Below are 16,502 nucleotides of genomic sequence, written 5' to 3' on the forward strand. Positions count from 1 at the left end.
GACGAGGCAGGGACAACATGCCGGGCAGACAGAACGCTCCAATATGACATTTATGTCGTGTGTGGACGAGGCAGGGACAACATGCCAGGCAGACAGAACGTTCCAATATGACATTTATGTCATGTGTGGACGATGCAGGGACAACATGCCGGGCAGACAGAACGCTCCAATATGACATTTATGTCGTCGTGTGGACGATGCAGGGACAACATGCCGGGCAGACAGAACGCTCCAATATGACATTTATGTCGTGTGTGGACGATGGAGGGACAACATGCCGGGCAGACAGAACGCTCCAATATGACATTTATGTCGTCTGTGGACGATGCAGGGGGCACAACATGCCGGGCAGACAGAACGCTCCAATATAACATTTACGTCATGTGTGGACGATGCAGGGACAACATGCCGGGCAGAATACAGAACGCTCCAATATCACATTTATGTCATGTGGAACGCTCCAATATGACATTTATGTCGATGTGCATGCCAGATGAAGGAATTACAACATGCCGGGCAGACAGAACGCTCCACAACATATGACATTTATGTCATGTGTGGACGATGGAATTACAGCATGCCAGGCAGACAGAACGCTCCAGTATGACATTTATGTCGCGTGTGGACGATGCAGGGACAACATGCCAGGCAGACAGAACGCTCCAATATGACATTTATGTCATGTGTGGACGATGCAGGGACAACATGCCGGGCAGACAGAACGCTCCAATATGACATTTATGTCATGTGTGGACGATGCAGGGACAACATGCCGGGCAGACAGAATGCTCCAATATGACATTTATGTCGTGTGTGGACGATGGAATTACAACATGCCAGGCAGACAGAACGCTCCAATATAAGATTTATGTCATGTGTTGACGATGCAGGGACAACATGCCGGGCAGTCAGAACGCTCCAATATGACATGCATGTCGTGTGTGGACGAGGCAGGGACAACATGCCAGGCAAACAGAACGTTCCAATATGACATGTATGTCATGTGTGGACGATGCAGGGACAACATGCCAGGCAGACAGAACGCTCCAATACGACATTTACGTCGTGTGTGGACGAGGCAGGGACAACATGCCGGGCAGACAGAACGCTTCAATATGACTTTTATGTCGTGTGTGGACGATGCAGGGACAACATGCCTGGCAGACAGAACGCTCCAATATGACATTTATGTCGTGTGTGGACGATGCAGGGACAACATGTCGGGCAGACAGAACGCTCCAATATGACATTTATGTCATGTGTGGACGATTGAATTACAACATGCCAGGCAGACAGAACGCTCAAATATGACATTTATGTCGTGTGTGGACGATGGAATTACAGCATGCCAGGCAGTCAGAACGCTCCAATATGACTTTTATGTCGTGTGTGGACGATGAAATTACAACATGCCGGACAGACAGAACGCTCCAATATGACATTTATGTCATGTGTGGACGATGCAGGGACAACATGCCGGGCAGACAGAACGCTCCAATATGACATTTATGTCATGTGTGGACGATGCAGGGACAACATGCCGGGCAGACAGAACGCTCCAATATGACATTTATGTCGTGTGTGGACGATGCAGGGACAACATGCCGGGCAGACAGAACGCTCCAATATGACATTTATGTGATGTGTGGACGATGCAGGGACAACATGCCAGGCAGACAGAACGCTCCAATATGACATTTATGTGATGTGTGGACGATGCAGGGACAACATGCCAGGCAGACAGAACGCTCCAATATGACATTTATGTCATGTGTGGACGATGGAGGGACAACATGCCAGGCAGACAGAACGCTCCAATATGACATTTATGTCATGTGTGGACGATGCAGGGACAACATGCCAGGCAGACAGAACGCTCCAATATGACATTTATGTCGTGTGTGGACGATGAAATTACAACATGCCGGACAGACAGAACGCTCCAATATGATTTTATGTCATGTGTGGACGATGCAGGGACAACATGCCAGGCAGACAGAACGCTCCAATATGACATTTATGTCATGTGTGGACGATGCAGGGACAACATGCCAGGCAGACAGAACGCTCCAATATGACATTTATGTAATGTGTGGACGAGGCAGGGACAACATGCCAGGCAGACAGAACGCTCCAATATGACATTTATGTGATGTGTGGACGATGCAGGGACAACATGCCGGGCAGACAGAACGTTCCAATATCACATTTATGTCATGTTTGGACGATGGAATTACAGCATGCCAGGCAGTCAGAACGCTCCAATATCACATTTATGTCATGTGTGGACGATGGAATTACAGCATGCCAGGCAGACAGAACGCTCCAATATCACATTTATGTCATGTGTGGACGATGGAATTACAGCATGCCAGGCAGTCAGAACGCTCCAATATGACATTTATGTCGTGTGTGGACGAGGCAGGGACATCATGCCAGGGAGAAAGAACGCTCCAATATGACATTTTTGTCGTGTGTGGACGATGCAGGGACAACATGCCAGGCAGACAGAACGCTCCAATATAACATTTATGTCATGTGTTGACGATGCAGGGACAACATGCCGGGCAGACAGAACGCTCCAATATGACATGCATGTCGTGTGTGGACGAGGCAGGGACAACATGCCAGGCAAACAGAACGTTCCAATATGACATGTATGTCATGTGTGGACGATGCAGGGACAACATGCCAGGCAGACAGAACGCTCCAATACGACATTTACGTCGTGTGTGGACGAGGCAGGGACAACATGCCGGGCAGACAGAACGCTTCAATATGACTTTATGTCGTGTGTGGACGATGCAGGGACAACATGCCTGGCAGACAGAACGCTCCAATATGACATTTATGTCGTGTGTGGACGATGCAGGGACAACATGTCGGGCAGACAGAACGCTCCAATATGACATTTATGTCATGTGTGGACGATTGAATTACAACATGCCAGGCAGACAGAACGCTCAAATATGACATTTATGTCGTGTGTGGACGATGGAATTACAGCATGCCAGGCAGTCAGAACGCTCCAATATGACTTTTATGTCGTGTGTGGACGATGAAATTACAACATGCCGGACAGACAGAACGCTCCAATATGACATTTATGTCATGTGTGGACGATGCAGGGACAACATGCCGGGCAGACAGAACGCTCCAATATGACATTTATGTCGTGTGTGGAAGATGCAGGGACAACATGCCGGGCAGACAGAACGCTCCAATATGACATTTATGTCATGTGTGGACGATGCAGGGACAACATGCCGGGCAGACAGAACGCTCCAATATGACATTTATGTGATGTGTGGACGATGCAGGGACAACACGCCAGGCAGACAGAACGCTCCAATATGACATTTATGTGATGTGTGGACGAGGCAGGGACAACATGCCAGGCAGTCAGAACGCTCCAATATGACATTTATGTGATGTGTGGACGATGCAGGGACAACATGCCAGGCAGACAGAACGCTCCAATATGACATTTATGTCATGTGTGGACGATGGAGGGACAACATGCCAGGCAGACAGAACGCTCCAATATGACATGTATGTAATGTGTGGACGAGGCAGGGACAACATGCCAGGCAGACAGAACGCTCCAATATGACATTTATGTGATGTGTGGACGATGCAGGGACAACATGCCGGGCAGACAGAACGTTCCAATATCACATTTATGTCATGTTTGGACGATGGAATTACAGCATGCCAGGCAGTCAGAACGCTCCAATATCACATTTATGTCATGTGTGGACGATGGAATTACAGCATGCCAGTCAGACAGAACGCTCCAATATCACATTTATGTCATGTGTGGACGATGGAATTACAGCATGCCAGGCAGTCAGAACGCTCCAATATGACATTTATGTCGTGTGTGGACGAGGCAGGGACATCATGCCAGGGAGAAAGAACGCTCCAATATGACATTTTTGTCGTGTGTGGACGATGCAGGGACAACATGCCAGGCAGACAGAACGCTCCAATATGACATTTATGTAATGTGTGGACGAGGCAGGGACAACATGCCGGGCAGACAGAACGCTCCAATATGACATTTATGTCATGTGTGGACGATGGAATTACAGCATGCAGGCAGTCAGAACGCTCCAATATGACTTTTATGTCGTGTGTGGACGATGCAGGGACAACATGCCGGGCAGACAGAACGCTCCAATATGACATTTATGTCGTGTGTGGACGATGCAGGGACAACATGCCGGGCAGACAGCACGCTCCAATATGACATTTATGTCGTGTGTGGACGATGCAGGGACAACATGCCTGGCAGACAGAACGCTCCAATATGACATTTATGTCATGTGTGGACGATGCAGGGACAACATGCCAGGCAGACAGAACGCTCCAATATGACATTTACGTCGTGTGGACGAGGCAGGGACAACATGCCAGGCAGACAGAACGCTCCAATATGACATTTATGTCATGTGTGGACGATGAAATTACAACATGCCGGGCAGACAGAACGCTCTAATATGACATTTATGTCGTGTGTGGACGATGCAGGGACAACATGCCGGGCAGACAGAACGCTCCAATATGACATTTATGTCGTGTGTGGACGATGCAGGGACAACATGCCTGGCAGACAGAACGCTCCAATATGACATTTATGTGATGTGTGGATGATGGAATTACAACATGCCATGCAGACAGAACGCTCCAATATGACATTTATGTCATGTGTGGACGATGGAATTACAGCATGCCAGGCAGTCAGAACGCTCCAATATGACATTTATGTCGCGTGTGGACGATGCAGGGACAACATGCCAGGCAGACAGAACGCTCCAATATGACATTTATGTGATGTGTGGACGATGCAGGGACAACATTCCGGGCAGACAGAACGCTCTAATATGACATTTATGTCATTTGTGGACGATGCAGGGACAACATGCCAGGCAGAAAGAACGCTCCAATATGACATGGATGTATGTCATGTGTGGACGATGGAATTACAAAATGCCAGGCAGACAGAACGCTCCAATATGATATTTATGTCATGTGTGGACGATGCAGGGACAACATGCCGGGCAGACAGAACGCTCCAATATGACATTTATGTGATGTGTGGACGATGGAGGGACAACATGCCGGGCAGACAGAACGCTCCAATATGACATTGATGTCGTGTGTGGACGAGGCAGGGACAACATGCCAGGCAGACAGAACGCTCCAATATGACATTTATGTCGTGTGTGGACGAGGCAGGGACAACATGCCAGGCAGACAGAACGTTCCAATATGACATTTATGTCATGTGTGGACGATGCAGGGACAACATGCCAGGCAGACAGAACGCTCCAATATGACATTTATGTCGTGTGTGGACGATGCAGGGACAACATGCCGGGCAGACAGAACGCTCCAATATGACATTTATGTCGTGTGTGGACGATGAAATTACAACATGCCGGACAGACAGAACGCTCCAATATGACATTTATGTCATGTGTGGACGATGCAGGGACGATGCCGGGCAGACAGAACGCTCCAATATGCCGTGTGGAAGATGCAGGGACAACATGCCGGGCAGACAGAACGCTCCAATATGACATTTATGTCGCAGACAGAACGCTCTCAATATGACATTTATGTCATGTGTGGACGATGGGGGACAACATGCCGGGCAGACAGAACGCTCCAATATGACATTTATGTGATGTGTGGACGATGCAGGGACAACACGCCAGGCAGACAGAACGCTCCAATATGACATTTATGTGATGTGTGGACGAGGCAGGGACAACATGCCAGGCAGTCAGAACGCTCCAATATGACATTTATGTGATGTGTGGACGATGCAGGGACAACATGCCAGGCAGACAGAACGCTCCAATATGACATTTATGTCATGTGTGGACGATGGAGGGACAACATGCCAGGCAGACAGAACGCTCCAATATGACATGTATGTAATGTGTGGACGAGGCAGGGACAACATGCCAGGCAGACAGAACGCTCCAATATGACATTTATGTGATGTGTGGACGATGCAGGGACAACATGCCGGGCAGACAGAACGTTCCAATATCACATTTATGTCATGTTTGGACGATGGAATTACAGCATGCCAGGCAGTCAGAACGCTCCAATATGACATTTATGTCATGTGTGGACGATGGAATTACAGCATGCCAGTCAGACAGAACGCTCCAATCATTTATTTATGTCATGTGTGGACGATGGAATTACAGCATGCCAGGCAGTCAGAACGCTCCAATATGACATTTATGTCGTGTGTGGACGAGGCAGGGACATCATGCCAGGGAGAAAGAACGCTCCAATATGACATTTTGTCGTGTGGACGATGCAGGGACAACATGCCAGGCAGACAGAACGCTCCAATATGACATTTATGTAATGTGTGGACGAGGCAGGACAACATGCCGGGCAGACAGAACGCTCCAATATGACATTTATGTCATGTGTGGACGATGGAATTACAGCATGCAGGCAGTCAGAACGCTCCAATATGACTTTTATGTCGTGTGTGGACGATGCAGGGACAACATGCCGGGCAGACAGAACGCTCCAATATGACATTTATGTCGTGTGTGAACGATGCAGGGACAACATGCCGGGCAGACAGAACGCTCCAATATGACATTTATGTCGTGTGTGGACGATGCAGGGACAACATGCCAGGCAGACAGAACGTTCCAATATGACATGTATGTCATGTGTGGACGATGCAGGGACAACATGCCAGGCAGACAGAACGCTCCAATATGACATTTACGTCGTGTGTGGACGAGGCAGGGACAACATGCCGGGCAGACAGAACGCTCCAATATGACTTTTATGTCCTGTGTGGACGATGAAATTACAACATGTCGGACAGACAGAACGCTCTAATATGACATTTATGTTGTGTGTGGACGATGCTGGGACAACATGCCGGGCAGACAGAACGCTCCAATATGACATTTATGTCGTGTGTGGACGATGCAGGGACAACATGCCTGGCAGACAGAACGCTCCAATATGACATTTATGTGATGTGTGGATGATGGAATTACAACATGCCATGCAGACAGAACGCTCCAATATGACATTTATGTCATGTGTGGACGATGGAATTACAGCATGCCAGGCAGTCAGAACGCTCCAATATGACATTTATGTCGCGTGTGGACGATGCAGGGACAACATGCCAGGCAGACAGAACGCTCCAATATGACATTTATGTGATGTGTGGACGATGCAGGGACAACATTCCGGGCAGACAGAACGCTCTAATATGACATTTATGTCATTTGTGGACGATGCAGGGACAACATGCCAGGCAGAAAGAACGCTCCAATATGACATGGATGTATGTCATGTGTGGACGATGGAATTACAAAATGCCAGGCAGACAGAACGCTCCAATATGATATTTATGTCATGTGTGGACGATGCAGGGACAACATGCCGGGCAGACAGAACGCTCCAATATGACATTTATGTGATGTGTGGACGATGGAGGGACAACATGCCGGGCAGACAGAACGCTCCAATATGACATTGATGTCGTCTGAGGACGAGGCAGGGACAACATGCCAGGCAGACAGAACGCTCCAATATAACATTGATGTCGTGTGTGGACGAGGCAGGGACAACATGCCAGGCAGACAGAACGTTCCAATATGACATTTATGTCATGTGTGGACGATGCAGGGACAACATGCCAGGCAGACAGAACGCTCCAATATGACATTTACGTCGTGTGTGGACGAGGCAGGGACAACATGCCGGGCAGACAGAACGCTCCAATATGACTTTTATGTCCTGTGTGGACGATGAAATTACAACATGTCGGACAGACAGAACGCTCTAATATGACATTTATGTTGTGTGTGGACGATGCTGGGACAACATGCCGGGCAGACAGAACGCTCCAATATGACATTTATGTCGTGTGTGGACGATGCAGGGACAACATGCCAGGCAGACAGAACGCTCCAATATGACATTTATGTGATGTGTGGACGATGGAGGGACAACATGCCGGGCAGACAGAACGCTCCAATATGACATTTATGTCGTCTGTGATCGAGGCAGGGACAACATGCCGGCAGACAGAACGCTCAGATATACATTTACGTCATGTGTGGACGATGCAGGGACAACATGCCGGGCAGACAGAACGCTCCAATATGACATTTATGTCATGTGTGGATGATGGAATTACAACATGCCGGGCAGACAGAACGCTCCAATATGACATTTATGTCATGTGTGGACGATGGAATTACAGCATGCCAGGCAGTCAGAACGCTCCAATATGACATTTATGTCGCGTGTGGACGATGCAGGGACAACATGCCAGGCAGACAGAACGCTCCAATATGACATTTATGTCGTGTGTGGACGATGCAGGGACAACATGCCGGGCAGACAGAACGCTCCAATATGACATTTATGTCATGTGTGGACGATGGAATTACAACATGCCGGGCAGACAGAACGCTCCAATATGACATTTATGTCATGTGTGGACGATGGAGGGACAACATGCCGGGCAGACAGAACGCTCCAATATGACATTTATGTCGTGTGTGGACGATGCAGGGACAACATGCCGGGCAGACAGAACGCTCCAATATGACATTTATGTCATGTGTGGACGAGGCAGGGACAACATGCCGGGCAGACAGAACGCTCCAATATGACATTTATGTGATGTGTGGACGATGGAGGGACAACATGCCGGGCAGACAGAACGCTCCAATATGACATTTATGTGATGTGTGGACGAGGCAGGGACAACATGCCAGGCAGACAGAACGCTCCAATATGACATTTATGTCATGTGTGGACGATGGAGGGACAACATGCCAGGCAGACAGAACGCTCCAATATGACATTTATGTCATGTGCGGATGATGGAATTACAACATGCCAGGCAGACAGAACGCTCCAATATGACATTTATGTCATGTGTGGACGATGGAATTACAGCATGCAAGGCAGTCAGAACGCTCCAATATGACATTTATGTCGTGTGTGGACGATGCAGGGACATCATGCCAGGCAGAAAGAACGCTCCAATATGACATTTATGTCGTGTGTGGACGATGCAGGGACAACATGCCAGGCAGACAGAACGCTCCAATATGACATTTATGTAATGTGTGGACGAGGCAGGGACAACATGCCGGGCAGACAGAACGCTCCAATATGACATTCATGTCATGTGTGGACGATGGAATTACAGCATGCCAGGCAGTCAGAACGCTCCAATATGACTTTTATGTCATGTGTGGACGATGCAGGGACAACATGCCGGGCAGACAGAACGCTCCAATATGACATTTATGTCGTGTGTGGACGATGCAGGGACAACATGCCGGGCAGACAGAACGCTCCAATATGACATTTATGTCGTGTGTGGACGATGCAGGGACAACATGCCAGGCAGACAGAACGCTCCAATATGACATTTATGTCATGTGTGGACGATGGAATTACAACATGCCAGGCAGACAGAACGCTCCAATATGACATTTATGTCATGTGTGGACGATGCAATTACAACATGCCAGGCAGTCAGAACGCTCCAATATGACATTTATGTCGCGTGTGGACGATGCAGGGACAACATGCCAGGCAGACAGAACGCTCCAATATGACATTTATGTCATGTGTGGACGATGCAGGGACAACATGCCGGGCAGACAGAACGCTCCAATATGACATTTATGTCGTGTGTGGACGATGCAGGGACAACATGCCGGGCAGACAGAACGCTCCAATATGACATTTATGTCATGTGTGGATGATGGAATTACAACATGCCATGCAGACAGAACGCTCCAATATGACATTTATGTCATGTGTGGACGATGGAATTACAGCATGCCAGGCAGTCAGAACGCTCCAATATGACATTTATGTCGCGTGTGGACGATGCAGGGACAACATGCCAGGCAGACAGAACGCTCCAATATGACATTTATGTGATGTGTGGACGATGCAGGGACAACATTCCGGGCAGACAGAACGCTCTAATATGACATTTATGTCATTTGTGGACGATGCAGGGACAACATGCCAGGCAGAAAGAACGCTCCAATATGACATGGATGTATGTCATGTGTGGACGATGGAATTACAAAATGCCAGGCAGACAGAACGCTCCAATATGATATTTATGTCATGTGTGGACGATGCAGGGACAACATGCCGGGCAGACAGAACGCTCCAATATGACATTTATGTGATGTGTGGACGATGGAGGGACAACATGCCGGGCAGACAGAACGCTCCAATATGACATTGATGTCGTCTGAGGACGAGGCAGGGACAACATGCCAGGCAGACAGAACGCTCAATATAACATTGATGTCGTGTGTGGACGAGGCAGGGACAACATGCCAGGCAGACAGAACGTTCCAATATGACATTTATGTCATGTGTGGACGATGCAGGGACAACATGCCAGGCAGCAGACAGAACGCTCCAATATGACATTTACGTCGTGTGTGGACGAGGCAGGGACAACATGCCGGGCAGACAGAACGCTCCAATATGACTTTTATGTCCTGTGTGGACGATGAAATTACAACATGTCGGACAGACAGAACGCTCTAATATGACATTTATGTTGTGTGTGGACGATGCTGGGACAACATGCCGGGCAGACAGAACGCTCCAATATGACATTTATGTCGTGTGTGGACGATGCAGGGACAACATGCCGGGCAGACAGAACGCTCCAATATGACATTTATGTGATGTGTGGACAATGGAGGGACAACATGCCGGGCAGACAGAACGCTCCAATATGACATTTATGTCGTCTGTGGTCGAGGCAGGGACAACATGCCGGCAGACAGAACGCTCAGATATAACATTTACGTCATGTGTGGACGATGCAGGGACAACATGCCGGGCAGACAGAACGCTCCAATATCACATTTATGTCATGTGTGGATGAAGGAATTACAACATGCCGGGCAGACAGAACGCTCCAATATGACATTTATGTCATGTGTGGACGATGGAATTACAGCATGCCAGGCAGTCAGAACGCTCCAGTATGACATTTATGTCGCGTGTGGACGATGCAGGGACAACATGCCAGGCAGACAGAACGCTCCAATATGACATTTATGTCGTGTGGACGATGCAGGGACAACATGCCGGGCAGACAGAACGCTCCAATATGACATTTATGTCATGTGTGGACAATGCAGGGACAACATGCCGGGCAGACAGAACGCTCGAATATGACATGTATGTCATGTGTGGACGATTGAATTACAACATGCCGGGCAGACAGAACGCTCCAATATGACATTTATGTCATGTGTGGACGATGCAGGGACAACATGCCGGGCAGACAGAACGCTCCAATATGACATTTATGTCGTGTGTGGACGATGCAGGGACAACATGCCGGGCAGACAGAACGCTCCAATATGACATTTATGTCATGTGTGGACGAGGCAGGGACAACATGCCAGGCAGTCAGAACGCTCCAATATGACATTTATGTGATGTGTGGACGATGGAGGGACAACATGCCGGGCAGACAGAACGCTCCAATATGACATTTATGTGATGTGTGGACGAGGCAGGGACAACATGCCAGGCAGTCAGAACGCTCCAATATGACATTTATGTCATGTGTGGACGATGGAGGGACAACATGCCAGGCAGACAGAACGCTCCAATATGACATTTATGTCATGTGCGGATGATGGAATTACAACATGCCAGGCAGACAGAACGCTCCAATATGACATTGATGTCATGTGTGGACGATGGAATTACAGCATGCAAGGCAGTCAGAACGCTCCAATATGACATTTATGTCGTGTGTGGACGATGCAGGGACATCATGCCAGGCAGAAAGAACGCTCCAATATGACATTTATGTCGTGTGTGGACGATGCAGGGACAACATGCCAGGCAGACAGAACGCTCCAATATGACATTTATGTAATGTGTGGACGAGGCAGGGACAACATGCCGGGCAGACAGAACGCTCCAATATGACATTCATGTCATGTGTGGACGATGGAATTACAGCATGCAGGCAGTCAGAACGCTCCAATATGACTTTTATGTCGTGTGTGGACGATGCAGGGACAACATGCCGGGCAGACAGAACGCTCCAATATGACATTTTATGTCGTGTGTGAACGATGCAGGGACAATATGCCGGGCAGACAGCACGCTCCAATATGACATTTATGTCGTGTGTGGACGATGCAGGGACAACATGCCTGGCAGACAGAACGCTCCAATATGACATTTATGTCATGTGTGGATGATGGAATTACAACATGCCATGCAGACAGAACGCTCCAATATGACATTTATGTCATTTGTGGACGATGCAATTACAGCATGCCAGGCAGTCAGAACGCTCCAATATGACATTTATGTCGCGTGTGGACGATGCAGGGACAACATGCCAGGCAGACAGAACGCTCCAATATGACATTTATGTCATGTGTGGACGATGCAGGGACAACATGCCGGGCAGACAGAACGCTCCAATATGACATTTATGTCGTGTGTGGACGATGCAGGGACAACATGCCGTCAGACAGAACGCTCCAATATGACATTTATGTCATGTGTGGATGATGGAATTACAACATGCCATGCAGACAGAACGCTCCAATATGACATTTATGTCATGTGTGGACGATGCAATTACAGCATGCCAGGCAGTCAGAACGCTCCAATATGACATTTATGTCGCGTGTGGACGATGCAGGGACAACATGCCAGGCAGACAGAACGCTCCAATATGACATTTATGTCATGTGTGGACGATGCAGGGACAACATGCCGGGCAGACAGAACGCTCCAATATGACATTTATGTCGTGTGTGGACGATGCAGGGACAACATGCCGTCAGACAGAACGCTCCAATATGACATTTATGTCATGTGTGGACGATGGAATTACAACATTCCAGGCTGACAGAACGCTCCAATGTGACATTTATGTCGTGTGTGGACGATGCAGGGACAAAATGCCGGGCAGACAGAACGCTCCAATATGATATTTATGTCGTGTGTGGACGATGCAGGGACAACATGCCGGGCAGACAGAACGCTCTAATATGACATTTATGTCATTTGTGGACGATGCAGGGACAACATGCCAGTCAGAAAGAACGCTCCAATATGACATGTATGTCATGTGTGGACGATGGAATTACAAAAAGCCAGGCAGAGAGAACGCTCCAATATGATATTTATGTCATGTGTGGACGATGCAGGGACAACATGCCGGGCAGACAGAACGCTCCAATATGACATTTATGTGATGTGTGGACGATGGAGGGACAACATGCCGGGCAGACAGAACACTCCAATATGACATTTATGTCGTCTGAGGACGAGGCAGGGACAACATGCCGGGCAGACAGAACGCTCCAATATAACATTGATGTCGTGTGTGGACGAGGCAGGGACAACATGCCAGGCAGACAGAACGCTCCAATATGACATGTATGTCATGTGTGGACGATGCAGGGACAACATGCCAGGCAGACAGAACGCTCCAATATGACATTTATGTCGTGTGTGGACGATGGCAGGGACAACATGCCGGGCAGACAGAACGCTCCAATATGACATTTATGTCGTGTGTGGACGATGCAGGGACAACATGCCGGGCAGACAGAACGCTCCAATATGACATTTATGTCATGTGTGGACGATGGAGGGACAACATGCCGGGCAGACAGAACGCTCCAATATGACATTTATGTCATGTGTGGACGATGGAATTACAACATGCCAGGCAGACAGAACGCTCCAATATGACATTTATGTCATGTGTGGACGATGGAGGGACAACATGCCAGGCAGACAGAACGCTCCAATATGACATTTATGTCATGTGCGGATGATGGAATTACAACATGCCAGGCAGACAGAACGCTCCAATATGACATTGATGTCATGTGTGGACGATGGAATTACAGCATGCCGGGCAGCAGTCAGAACGCTCCAATATGACATTTATGTCGTGTGTGGACGATGCAGGGACAACATGCCAGGCAGAAAGAACGCTCCAATATGACATTTATGTCGTGTGTGGACGATGCAGGGACAACATGCCAGGCAGACAGAACGCTCCAATATGACATTTATGTAATGTGTGGACGAGGCAGGGACAACATGCCGGGCAGACAGAACGCTCCCAATATGACATTCATGTCATGTGTGGACGATGGAATTACAACATGCCAGGCAGTCAGAACGCTCCAATATGACATTTATGTCGTGTGGACGATGCAGGGACAACATGCCGGGCAGACAGAACGCTCCAATATGACATTTTATGTCGTGTGTGTGAACGATGCAGGGACAATATGCCGGGCAGACAGCACGCTCCAATATGACATTTATGTCGTGTGTGGACGATGCAGGGACAACATGCCAGGCAGACAGAACGCTCCAATATGACATTTATGTCATGTGTGGATGATGGAATTACAACATGCCATGCAGACAGAACGCTCCAATATGACATTTATGTCATGTGTGGACGATGCAATTACAGCATGCCAGGCAGTCAGAACGCTCCAATATGACATTTATGTCGCGTGTGGACGATGCAGGGACAACATGCCAGGCAGACAGAACGCTCCAATATGACATTTATGTCATGTGTGGACGATGCAGGGACAACATGCCGGGCAGACAGAACGCTCCAATATGACATTTATGTCGTGTGTGGACGATGCAGGGACAACATGCCGTCAGACAGAACGCTCCAATATGACATTTATGTCATGTGTGGATGATGGAATTACAACATGCCATGCAGACAGAACGCTCCAATATGACATTTATGTCATTTGTGGACGATGCAATTACAGCATGCCAGGCAGTCAGAACGCTCCAATATGACATTTATGTCATGTGTGGACGATGCAGGGGACAACATGCCGGGCAGACAGAACGCTCCAATATGACATTTATGTCGTGTGTGGACGATGCAGGGACAACATGCCGGGCAGACAGAACGCTCCAATATGACATTTATGTCATGTGTGGACGATGGAATTACAACATTCCAGGCTGACAGAACGCTCCAATATGACATTTATGTCGTGTGTGGACGATGCAGGGACAACATGCCGGGCAGACAGAACGCTCCAATATGACATTTATGTCGTGTGTGGACGATGCAGGGACAACATGCCGGGCAGACAGAACGCTCTAATATGACATTTATGTCATTTGTGGACGATGCAGGGACAACATGCCAGTGAGAGACAGAACGCTCCAATATGACATGTATGTCATGTGTGGACGATGGAATTACAAAAAGCCAGGCAGAGAGAACGCTCCAATATGATATTTATGTCATGTGTGGACGATGCAGGGACAACATGCCGGGCAGACAGAACGCTCCAATATGACATTTATGTGATGTGTGGACGATGGAGGGACAACATGCCGGGCAGACAGAACACTCCAATATGACATTTATGTCGTCTGAGGACGAGGCAGGGACAACATGCCGGGCAGACAGAACGCTCAATATAACATTTATGTCGTGTGTGGACGATGGCAGGGACAACATGCCAGGCAGACAGAACGTTCCAATATGACATTTATGTCATGTGTGGACGATGCAGGGACAACATGCCAGGCAGACAGAACGCTCCAATATGACATTTATGTCGTGTGTGGACGATGCAGGGACAACATGCCGGGCAGACAGAACGCTCCAATATGACATTTATGTCGTGTGTGGACGATGCAGGGACAACATGCCGGGCAGACAGAACGCTCCAATATGACATTTATGTCATGTGTGGACGATGCAGGGACAACATGCCGGGCAGACAGAACGCTCCAATATGACATTTATGTCATGTGTGGACGATGGAATTACAAGATGCCAGGCAGACAGAACGCTCCAATATGACATTTATGTCATGTGTGGACGATGCAGGGACAACATGCCGGGCAGACAGAACGCTCCAATATGACATTTATGTCGCGTGTGGACGATGCAGGGACAACATGCCAGGCAGACAGAACGCTCCAATATGACATTTATGTCGTGTGTGGACGATGCAGGGACAACATGCCGGGCAGACAGAACGCTCTAATATGACATTTATGTCGTGTGTGGACGATGCAGGGACAACATGCCGGGCAGACAGAACGCTCCAATATGACATTTATGTCGTGTGTGGACGATTGAATTACAACATGCCAGGCAGACAGAACGCTCCAATATGACATTTATGTCGTGTGGACGATGGAATTACAACATGCCGGGCAGACAGAACGCTCCAATATGACATTTATGTCGTGTCGTGACGATGCAATTACAACATGCCGGGCAGACAGAACGCTCCAATATGACATTTATGTCATGTGTGGACGATGCAGGGACAACATGCCGGGCAGACAGAACGCTCCAATATGACATTTATGTCGTGTGTGGACGATGCAGGGACAACATGCCGGGCAGACAGAACGCTCCAATATGA

The sequence above is a fragment of the Haliotis rubra genome, unplaced genomic scaffold (genome assembly GCF_003918875.1).
Source record: "Haliotis rubra isolate DU_JTF1 unplaced genomic scaffold, ASM391887v1 Scf47, whole genome shotgun sequence".
In the NCBI taxonomy this organism is placed as follows: Eukaryota; Metazoa; Mollusca; class Gastropoda; order Lepetellida; family Haliotidae; genus Haliotis; species Haliotis rubra.